General features: G+C 35.5%; 1 non-coding gene across 1 annotated transcript; it reads right to left on the reverse strand.

Moving 5' to 3' along the window:
* Nucleotides 1-8,132: 8,132 nt before the first annotated feature.
* On the reverse strand, nt 8,133-8,239 carry LOC134800962 (U6 spliceosomal RNA). Its single transcript, XR_010145605.1, has one exon. It is a non-coding gene; the product is annotated as a U6 spliceosomal RNA (small nuclear RNA).
* Between the last annotated feature and the right edge of the window lie 4,551 nt (nt 8,240-12,790).

Below are 12,790 nucleotides of genomic sequence, written 5' to 3' on the forward strand. Positions count from 1 at the left end.
GATGTTAAATGCACTACCATCCAGTCCAAGTTCAACCTAACATTCAAAACTTTTAGGAACTGCTTAAGGGCAGGCGTGGCTCACTCCCCGATTTCGTCGCTTTGCAACAGGTAGCTAAAAGTCATCCGTTCCACACCAATTTTGGCGGCTAGCCATAAGCGCGTGGCGCTGTCGCCACCTAGCGGCCATATCTGTCCTGATCGTAACAGACGCGTTTTGTTAGAGAGTGAGTCTTCTGTACCTAGTACTATTATTTATTCTATGCCAAGGGTTCATTTTACTTATACAGACGGACTGCAACCCGACTGCTATTTGTATGGGAACTGTACGCCGACTGCACGCCAACTGCAACGTCGACCTGCAGTTCCCATACAAGTTCTGTTGCAGTCGGGTTGCAGTCCGTCTCTACCGGTCCTTATCGAAGTTAATGAATTTCTAACAATTATCTCTGTCCCTCTAATTTTGCCTTTATTGGAGTAAAAAAGAAAGATGTGTGCCCTCTGGTAACTCGGCATCAAACAAGTTTTGGAGTAGGCATCATCTAAGGGCGGTATTCCATCTGTCAAATTTCTTTGTCCAATATCATTGCGTCTTACTCTCTCATTAAAGTAAAATGTGAGACCCAATACACATTGGACAAAGATATTGCCTGTTGGACAGACGGAATACCACCCTAAGGCACCATTTGGCATCGCATGTCGTGAGCATGTCGTGTATAAAATAATGATGTGTTAGAGTCGATTGTATTGTATCGCCCACACTGTTAACTGTACTTCGATGGATCTTATGCATTTTGTAATAAGGTCCACTGATGTACCTACAGTTAGGAGTGTAGTTATTCGTATGTGTCTGGCAATGATATTCGCATGCAACCACCGGCCTTGTCACAGATGTGAAGACGCGATCTTTGTAGTGTTGGTAGGGACTCGAGTGTTTTCAATATAAATTTGAGTGCATTTTAAAGTTGGTACTTATGGCAACGCTTAAAAAACTTCAAAGAGTCTTTGAAAGCACGAGTTGAGTTAATGGGTACTTTTAGGTGCAACTCAAAATAAAGACTCCATCAACGATTTCATAGGTTTTATATTAATAAAGGCAAAGACATATGTAACTTCGTACAAGACGAATAAAGTCTAAGGAAAAAACGTGCCTCGGAATTGAAGCAAAAGTCATTCTCGAATAGATGGCGCACACACCTTTAGCCTATCCTCGGCTAGATGGCGTGACGACACCGTTTCATATTTAACAATTTTAACACATAGATATCAGTGAATGAACATGGATCAAAATTATATAAAAATAATAAAATCATTTATCCATATATATACATTTTTTGATAACTTTATACGTTTTCATTTTGAGTTTTAGTCGTGTGTCGATAGATGGCAGTAAATTTACAGTGACTACATAATTTACAATGACAGGACCCCTCTATACTATCTATTCTTTTTGATAAAGGTAAATAAAAGCGATGTATGATTTGTGTAGGTACCTATAACCTACGTGAAAGCATTTAGATTTATTTTGTAAAAAAAATATATCTCTCTTGAGTTCAGACGTAGCTACAGTCTGTGCGGAAAGAGAAGAGTCGTAGAGTTAGACCAAAAAAAGTCTGCAGCGATTTTGATAGTCCACGCAGTGCAAGTATTATTTATACGTCATAATTTCATAGAAGTTTGACGTTTAAATAACACTTGCACTGCGTGGGCTATCAAAAATCAAAATCACTGCAGACTTTTCTTGGTCTAACTCTAGAATGTATTGGACGCCATACATTTTAAGACTTCTCTATCCGCACAGACTCTATAAGAGTCTGAAGAATTGATTCGAGTCTTAACCAACACTAGATCTTTGTGTATACCCTAGACTTTGTGTTGTAGACCTTATTTGCTTTACAATAGAATTGTCAGTTAACAGAGTCGAGGTGCCGTATGAACCTTGCCTCACGAAATTGGAAAATGCATGTTGCAAAATTTTCATTCTATTGTTCTGTGAATAGAGTCACTTAAGCCATATTTGGCGAGTATTGTAATCATACTGAGAACATGAACATTTTGTGTAAGATTATGTACATCATTTATCTATGTATAAGTATTTATTTGGAACATATTTGTATAGCAAGAAAAAACGTATTTTTAAAATCCATATTTGTTTTAGAATAAGGATGTTTTCTGTACTTAAAATAAATTATTTCAAACCGTGCACGAAATAAAACACCAGATAATTATTAGAAAAACATAGATAGCAGCTATTTTTAAACTCAATTTGTATTTAATAAATCGGATTGAAATATAAAAAGTAGGTGAGTTTACGGTGACGTCACTACATTCGTTTTCATATAAATTCCATATTAGCAAATCGTTTTGACTTGACAGTTCTAAAAAAGAAACTGATTTGACTATACTAGTAGGAATGTAGCCTATAGTTTGTATTTACTTATTTAGTTTAATTTTAATTTTAAGCTACTATTATTTATTGTTTTTAACCTTGTTTTGTTTTTGTATCATATTTAAATTAAATGCTGATTTCTTTAATTGATAAGCTTTCTTGTTAAAATTATCAAGAACGCTTTCAAAAATTTATTGATGATTGTAATCACGTTATTTACAGAAAATTCTTGCAACCCTATGATCACAGGAAAAATCTTAACAGCGAGATGTAGCCTTGTTACTGCAAGCGTACAGCGCCATCTAATGAGCGCTTTGTATACCATAACAGTTTTTACGACCCGACCGCGGAGAACTCACAACCATACTTATTATACTCTTTGATCACAACTCACGGGCATATACTTAGTATACTCTGTCAACCCATTTCTGTCAGTAGAAAAGGGCGGCAAATTTAAAAAATGTAGGCGCAAAATAGAAAATTTGTAATTTCGCGCTTTTTTCTACTGACAAATTTGTTTGACCGGCTATATACTCTTTGCTCACAGGCCAATTCGAACGTACATTGACATCTGAATGATGTCATTTTAAATAACCAAACCGTTCGATCTGCGAGACTGGAGCAAGCATACTCTAGCAACCCAACCTTGTCCATAGAAAAAGGCGAGAAATTCTACATTTTCATTTATCAATTTTTCGCGCATACTTTGTTCAAATTTGCCGCCTTTTTCTCCTGACAATGCTGGCATGCCAGAACCAAGGCCCCAACGTTTTCTGCGACGAGAATATAATCACTACGTTTTAAGAGACGGGACTTCCATACTAGCGATTTGATTAGTCTGTGTGTATGTTTGGTGTTCCAATCATTACCAACATGTATGACAAAGAACTGTCAAAGAACAATAGTACCAACATAACAGACTTAAATAGTGTAGTATGCCACACGCTTGCGTATTTTATCGATATCGATAAATTGGGGAGGGTTGAAACATGGGCCCATGTCAACAAATTTCGTACTAGAAATCAGGTTAGAATCGAGTCCACATTTAAGTCGTGTATGTTATATATAGTGTGGACTTTTAGTGGACTAATACATGGTTGGACTTAAATGTGAACACGATTTTTATTTGTTAAAATAAAAATATGTAAAATGATTTTTTTTTAATAATTTAATATAATTAATTTAAAATACATCCCGACGGTCCGACGGTCCACAGGTAACAGAGGAAAATGTGTGTTCACCTGATTAAATGACAGCGTTTTACACAAAAATAAAACGCTAATTAAATAACTTACCATATTCGAAACCTAAGAATAATATTGAGAATGGCAACATTGTGTTGTCGGTCGTACTGTCCTTTTCTAGCATATACGTCCCTCTCTCTCTCTCACATTCCCACCACAGAGCAGTTGGTTTTGACAGGTGTTTGACAGTTACCGCCAAAACAAATTTCCAAGTCATTGTCTCAAAATTATACATATTTACACCAGGCAGGATTAAAAGTTTAGGTTTCGAATATGGTAAGTTATTTAATTAGCGTTTTATTTTTGTGTAAAACGCTGTCATTAAACAACTGTACCGATATTCGAAACCTAAGAATAATATTGAGACGTGTTTGTTATCGCCTGGTGGTGGGAAGACGCCAAGCCAATGTGATTATACATGTACTTATTATGTATATGTAATATTATTATATTACGAGTGTTTAATTAATTATGTAGTACACCCTTTATTTCAACACCTGTGAGGAGAGAGGTATTATGTAAAGCATACAATTTGATATACCATTATATTATGTTACTAACTTTACATTTCATATACGTATTTAATGTACTTATAAATGTTCAAAGAGAAAAAATGAGTCACCACAATGGTGCTATACTTAATTATATGTATGTGAAAACTAGGTAAAAGAAGATGAGATAAGTCAGTCTACTCTTCAAGGAGCATACAACATCTGTGGTAAGGAGTGATGTAATTCAAGTATGAAAAGAATAAAATCATAAACTACTCGAGTAGTTTTTATTTATAACTCCCAATTATTAACAAATTTGATAATAATCATCTAGTAAAGTAAGCAGTTGCAGGAATATAACAAGGACAAGACCTTTCTTATTTCCAGAATCCCTCGGGATTAAGTAGACGAATATTTTAAATATTCGTTATAATTCACTACCACTACCCACAAAGTTAATATTGGGTACCTACTTACTAAAATGTCATAGGGAATTACTGAATTCCTTTAATGACTGTGAGTCAGTGTGAGCTATATACTTGGTTATAGCTTTAAAATGCATTTAATCCTTTGTACGCTTTACTAACGCGAACGCGAGCTAATGTACCTAAACAAACCTTACTTAAAATTGTGAAGGTTACTTTGAGAGCTTAAGCCATAACATAACACTCATGTGGGCACGCCTATATAGTTATGACGCTTTTTGGTGCTCTTGGCGTTCAAATGGTTAATATATAAATGCCACAGAACCTTATCAATTATATTTGTAAAGGTGCAGGCTCATTCTGCTTATATTCATGTTTAGCTATCATCAAGTGACCTTAATTGTACTCATTAATTTCTATATATGCAGTAAGAGTAGTTTACCTTATTTGGTGCCTACTAGTAGGCATAAGCTTGATTGGTTCTGAACGCTAAAGTGGTTTAATTTATGTAAACCATTCATAGCATTGCTTAATTCTGAATATTCAGTTTCCTCTTTCCAGTGTGTAAATTATTAAGAATAAGGTACTTAATTCGAAACCTTAGCTCATCGCATATGTGTTTTTAACCAAAATGCAAATTTGTGTGTTTATTTAGTGATCATACATTATTTGCAATAACTGTGCGGACCATGGGGTCCCCGACCTTTTGCCGGGCACCCGTGGGCCCAAAGCCAACAGCGCAGAGGCCCTTTAGGAGGGACCTATTTCATCCAATGCTAGAGTCAACACTTTGTCGAATCTATTTGATATTTATGTATACTTATCCTCCTTATGAACTAAGGATAATTGTAACTTTTTGATATCAAATATACGCCGAATTGTCAATTATTTTATATTTTGAAATACATATAATATTACTGGATTTGGACCAGTGTGCTTTTGAATACTATATCTCTGGCCTACTATATAGGCTAGTCTATTAGCATCCCGCCTCCTGGAAGGCAGACTTTTTAGATATACAGTAGCGCTAAGTGTGTGGACCTAGTTTTCCGACACTTGACTGCATGAGATTATTGTGAACATTTTTTCAGGTCTCGGGCAAGAAGGGTACCTAGATAGGTTGAGGTCCTTAACTTGTGGATTTTGTAAGAGCAAGACACAGGCGGGGTGTAAATTAATTAATCCACCATGTTTCAAGAGATTCATGTGCATTGATGCCTTCACGTTACGCTGTACAGACAGACTAACACTTTGGCAGAGTTTTGCCAACATATAATAAATGACTGCATTTGTTTGGGTGTACATGTTCCACACCAAAGACATATTTACATATTTCAATCCATTTTTGAAAGTTTGGCGTTTCAAAATAGCTTCGCCTTTTCGCAAGGCGTGCTCCTGTTTCTCTATTTTATTGTGCAAGCGAACAGTATCACAATGCTATAATTTTGTATAAATTGAGAACTAGAGGGTCATGCCCTAGGCGTGACCGCCCAGAAGTTGTGCTAGAACCTTTCGTGCAAACCATTCAGTCACTGTTTTTAAAAACCTTTTGTAGTGGGTACATTCCACGTTCTTAAATTTGTTAAACGTGTAGTATCAAACTATGACAAGTCATGATAAGTGAATTAAGTGGTAACAGTATCTGGTCCGTGCATAGAAGCACTTGCCCTTGAGGTTAGGGCATGGGTAGTTTATAATAAACTTAATACGTGCATGGGAGCACTTACGATACAGGTGGTTTAAAACTTCCAGGGTCACAATACAGACATAAGGGTGTAAAATACATAATTCATAAAGGCCCGTTAGGCCAGTTTTGTATATTTTATTTCAAACATGCTTGTGCAGCACCGCCAGCACATAATAATTTCCCATACCATGGCAGTCAGGGATATAATAATTAAATAGGTAGGTAACCTTGGTCATATCGTGTACATAGGTAGGTACTCGTAAACATATTAACGGAAAGACTAGTGCTCTCGAGGCAAATATAATTTATGCAACTGTGAGCTGCTCTTACATTGGGATCATATGTATTTATTTCTAGTCTGCCTTAGCAGGCCTAGACTTCAAAGGTTTTTAGATATTCATAGGGCCATTAAACGGACCTTTTGTACACCTTGAGCAGGCTGTTTGTTTCACACTATGAGTAATATATATTGTAAACATAGCCTATTTCAGAATGGAATCGTAAGCTCTGTCGTGTCGTGAGCTTACCGAGCCTGATTTAATTAGAGTCCACAGATTATCTGGACCTTGGAGGATTGACCACTCCTTATTCTAATTATCAATATTCTGCCTGGGCTTATAGTCGAAATTCAGCGACTAAATTTCTTAGTATTATCTATGCCGCCCAAGTTATGAGGCTTAGCGTCTCCAGACCACAATTTTATTTATATATTAGGTTGCAAATATTTTATCATCTTTAAAATAAAAATGAGTCGAGATAGGCCTGGAATCTTAGGTTATTTTTTACCTTTTATGATTTTAGAAATGTTATTGTAAATAGTAAGTAGTTTTCACTTTTACCACAGTTAATTAGCCCAATTTTGGGTTTAGCCAACAGGGTGTTCGGGACCCTTAGAATAGATTGGTAAACAGAAATGAAAACTCTAATAACGAAGCCTTGCCTATTTCGACTGATTTTTACTCAAAACATTATTTTAAACCCTTTTTACTTTCTCTAAGAGGAGATATTTACAAATTCATCTTTGTAATATTTTTCTGATTGTGGCCTACTCGCTCGCTTGTGTTATAACCATATCATTTATATTTCTGTGAATATGTCTGACATGCCTTGCGCAGGCTTACATAGGTTATAATATCATCATCAATAACTTGACGTCAGTTTGTGAACGAATCAAAGATTCTTTGGCACACCTTACGCAGGTGGAAACATGGCAGCCTTGCGCAGGCTTAGATAGGTACATAATATATTGGTTTTATCACAAATAACATGACGTTAGTTTGTGAACGAATAAAAGATTCTCTTAGGCACACCTCACGCAGGTGGAACCATAACAGACATAGGTTTAAGAATATCATTCAAATCAAATACCCTGTGGGTAATATTCCCTTAGTTGCGGGTTCCTTGCTCGACAAGGTGAAAGGCTTTAAGCAGGCTTTAACAGGCACTTTTAGACAGTGTCATTCACGGTGATGCGCAGATTTGCCAAAACTAAACTTTAACTCTACAGTTAACTAATATAATTTGACAATATGAACCAAACCATGCGTCTTCGTCAATGAATCAATCTAAAGATTCCCGTATCGTTAATGCCCTTCCAAATCACAGGCTTCCGATTTTATTTGAAACGTTTACAAGTGTACTATTTATGTAGGTAGGTAGGTAGGCTTAAGAATTGACCCTCTTGTATGTAGTTACGTATAGAATTAATAATTAAATTATTCAAATCCAAAATAACACAAGCACATATAGCAACTACATGCAAGAGTACTTTCCTTAACCTTTTTAGGCTGTAAGTACCTGCTAAGTTATTTATTTAAGTAGGTACCTACCTACATTTTAACCAATTTTTTTTTTTTTTTTTATCAAAGATCTAGTTGGAGAGATATAAGTTGGTAGATAAAGAGTGAAATACTTCACGATTTCGCATGTCATTCTTGCGCAGAGCCATGCTAATCTCTCTCTACTGTGTTGTTACTGTGTTGTTATGTATTTCTAAAATGAAAAATAACGTCAGCTTAAAAAAGATTAAAACTGTAATAGATTTTGATGCAGCTCTTGAGGACTTAAAACATAATAATCTTGAAAATCTACTGTATATCAGCGATCCAAACATAGTTATAGATGGACTAATCTTTGAATTAACATCGGTTCTAAATAAACATACTACAATCAAAAAGATACCTAAACAATACAGAAATATAAAACCCTGGATTACACCAGGAATTTTACGCTGTATACGAAATAGGGATAATATGCAAAAGCAGTTAAAAAGTGATCCTTTTAACGAAATACTAAAAATAACATATAAAAGATATAGAAATAATTGTAATAAATTAATAAAAAAACTTAAACGTAATTATGAAAGAGAGCTATTAAGTAAATCTTCTAAAAACAATAAATTGCTGTGGAAAAATATAAAAAATATTACATACACTAATAAAAATAATAGCACAAATTCTGAACTCCTTCATATAAAATCAACTCCTACTGCCTCTGCAAATTACATCAATCGCTACTTCTCCAATATAGGAAAGCAGCTTGCGACAAATATTAATCCGGATAAAACTGTACAACAAACATACCTTCTAAACCTTCAGTCTCAACCCAACTCCTTTATACTGTCCCATACTGACCACGATGAAGTACAATCCGTAATATCGAGCCTTAAGAACAATAGTGCACCAGGCTGGGATAATATATCAAATAAATTTCTTAAGCTTGCAAAGTCAGTGGTGATCCCAATAATTACCCATTTAGTAAATATTTGTTTTGACAAAGGAATTTTTCCAGCTCCACTTAAACAATCAATCATTACACCAGTTTATAAAAATGGTGACAGAGACGATGTCAATAACTACAGACCCATATCTGTTTTACCAGCAATTTCCAAAATATTGGAGAAGTTATTGAATACCAGATTACTGAAGTACTTAAATAAATTCAACTTATTTTCCCCATCTCAATACGGCTTCAGACCTGGAAAATCTACTGAAGATGCTGTATCTGCTCTAACTTCACTAATAGTTGACCATCTTGACAATGGATCGAAATGTATGTCTGTGTATTTAGATATCAAAAAGGCCTTTGACACCGTCTCTGTCCCCATATTGTTACACAAGTTGGAAAGAATGGGGATAAGAGATATTCCGTTTCGTCTTCTCCAGGACTATTTAACAAATAGGAAACAGAGGGTGAAATTGGGTGACTCCAGTTGTACCAGTGAAGATGAAGACGTGACGTACGGTGTACCACAAGGATCTGTGCTTGGTCCAACGCTATTCCTAATCTATATCAATGACTTGTGTGACTTAAAGATCCCCCACGCAGATATATTTTCGTACGCAGACGACACCGCCATCGTCTTCACTGGGTCTTCATGGGAAGATGTTCAGAAATTTACGGAGACTGGACTTGAAACTATTAATGAATGGCTTAAGAACAATATCCTTACGTTAAATACTGCCAAAACAAATTATATATGTCATAGTATATACAGCAATACACAACCTGTTAATAGTTTTGACATTAAAATACATAGCTGTTGTAAGAATGTACTGAACTGCTCCCAGCAAACCTGTCCCACTATAATAAAAGTTGATAGCACCAAATATCTGGGTGTTTTTGTGGATCGGGGACTGTCCTGGTACCAACATCTCGAATATGTTATATTACGTTTACGAAAGCTTAATTGGATTTTTAAAAATTTAAGACATGTGGTGCCAAGAAGCGTTCCGGGTCTAAATGGCCACAGTAGAGACCTTTTAAAAGAAATCTACACATCGTTGGTTCAGTCTGTGTTAACCTATTGTTTGCCTGTTTGGGGTGGCGCTGCTAAGACTCGCTTTATAGACGTAGAGAGAGCCCAGCGTAGTCTTCTCAAAATTATGTACTTTAAGAGGATGTGGTTCTCAACTGATAAACTATATCAAATGTGTAAGTTGCTTACTGTTAGAAAACTATATATACTAACCTCTGTTCTAAGAAAGCATAAAACCACAACTTTTGATCGCAATCTCTTGACAAGACGGAGGAAAGATATTGCCATGCACCTACCTAAAACCAACACCACTTTTGCTAATAGGCAATATAATAAACGTTCTTCGCACCTATACAATATTTTAAACAAAGCACTAGATATATACCCAAAGCTACAATACGATGTAAAAAATAAGGTAGTAAATTGGTTAGTAGATAAAAATTACGATCAGGTGGAAGACTTGCTAGGTTATGTAGCCTAGCCAAGCCGCACAAGTACACACACTCACACACATACACACACACACACACATACACACACACACACACACACATAATAATTAAGTATATGATAGTATAATACTAAATAAATTGTAAATTAGATATGGAAGAGCGGTGCCTCCCAGCACAGGTTATTTTGTAAATAACTTACAGGGAGACACCAGCCATTGGTAAAAATATGTAATGGTTTTTAATGAAATAAAGAATTTTGTATTTTGTATTTGTATTTGTATTTGTATGTCTAGTCAGATTTAAGTTTATGTACTGCCGAAGTACTCACTTTCCACAAAAATAAATGCAATGTTTGCGATGTAGGTTTGTTCGTTACCTTGTGTCCCTCAGAGCGGAAATAGAAGCCCCGCTTCGTCGACTCCTAAGCGGATACACATTATTTATCAGCAAGTTTATTACCAAAAAATAAATTTTGCAATAAATATTATATTAACCCGGAACGGGATAAAAGACAAATTGCTGATAGATACTTGGACAGATAAAACCTACACGTCTATAAGCTTCTACCTTCATACGTAGGTTCTACGTAACACGTATTAACTATCCGATCCTTTCGTATTCGAAAACACAAATCACTTGAAAACTGAAGGGTATGCCTCCACAGATCACCATTTAAGTATTAAAATTTCAACCGTTATTATACACACACACAAAGATTTAAACTAACAAGACTCTGAAGAGACTTAATGTAGGTATAAAATTAAATTATAATGGTGACACGTGCACGCTTTACCAGCTCGATGTGTTTTCTAACATGTGTTTTAGTATTTTCATTGGCATAGCCACGATGCGCGCAGGCAGCCTTTGAAAACACATGCACATCACTATTCCGGATCGTTTTTATTTGCTAGATTGTTTAAAACGGACAATTAAATTTAAATATTTATTTCGAACGGCAAAAGCCGTTAGAAACTGTTTTTCAATATAGTCAGCTAAACTGGGGTACAAATTCAAAAACTCACCAGCAGTTTAGCTTCACGACCTTCCAGATGGAAAAACAGCAAGCCAATGACTTGGAAATTTGTTTTGGCGGTAACTGTCAAACACCTGTCAAAACCAACTGCTCTGTGGTGGGAATGTGAGAGAGAGAGAGGGACGTATATGCTAGAAAAGGACAGTACGACCGACAACACAATGTTGCCATTCTCAATATTATTCTTAGGTTTCGAATATCGGTACAGTTGTTTAATGTTTTTTTTTCTATATATAATATTCTTGAATAATAAATTAAGTCTTCCTTTACAACTTATTTGCGCCACTGCCTGCATCTGAAAACATTTAATAAATAAAACAGACACACATACTGTCTCTTATATTTTAAGTTAAAATTAAAATCTTAAATAATAGAGAATATCACGCACAACTCTGCGTAGGTAGCGCCACTACCACTATCTGTCACAATCTGGGGGTCTACCGCAAAACAAGAAAACCGAAATTTCGTTATCCTCTCTATCACTCTTGCATATTCGAGCGATAAAAGGGCAGATAACTAAATTTCGATTTTCGCGTTTACCTACTGGTAAACTTAGGACCTTGTTAACAAACCACCTTGATGCATCAATGTCATAATAATTTATTGTCTGTGAAAACTTGTCAAAAAACAGTTTAAGGCAGAGTATGTATAAGTTAGTCTAAGAATTTACTGGAGTCTGTAGTACTGCACTCTGGCGGCAGAACGTTGCAGTAATATCCCCTATTACTGGATTCGAAAAATATATAATACTAGATGAAAACCCGGCTTCGCTCGGGTAAAATAAATAATAGTAATAGGTAATACTCATTTAGAATTAAGTAATTATTTACTTTTAGACTTCATACCTTCATCAAGGCGGTTACAAACCTATCTCATCTCAGAAAACTTTAAATCCGTAACATACAATCATAACTCGAAAAATTTACTATTCCGATAATTATATCTAAAAACAAATATGTAATTAAAAAAACCTAATCCGCTTTTCTGGTAGCAGTTCGGTTCTGTAAGGATCACAGTTCTAACCTGAGCCACTTTTCTGGTAGCAGATCGGTTCTGTGAAGGCCGCATTTATAACCTAGCCCACTTTCCAATCTCAAAAGAGGGAACCCTTTTGTACCTACCCTTCATGGCACTAAAGTATAAGTATGGAAATTATCACTACTATTTCATTCTTTAATATTAATGCCTATCCGTTAATATTAAATTCGTTTACAAAAAAAAAACTGAATAAGTGCGAGTCGGACTCAAGAACGGAACACTTTTTAATATTTGTTGTTATAGCGGCAACAGAAATACATCATGTGTGAAAATTT

The sequence above is a fragment of the Cydia splendana genome, chromosome 20 (assembly GCF_910591565.1).
Source record: "Cydia splendana chromosome 20, ilCydSple1.2, whole genome shotgun sequence".
Lineage (NCBI taxonomy): Eukaryota > Metazoa > Arthropoda > Insecta > Lepidoptera > Tortricidae > Cydia > Cydia splendana.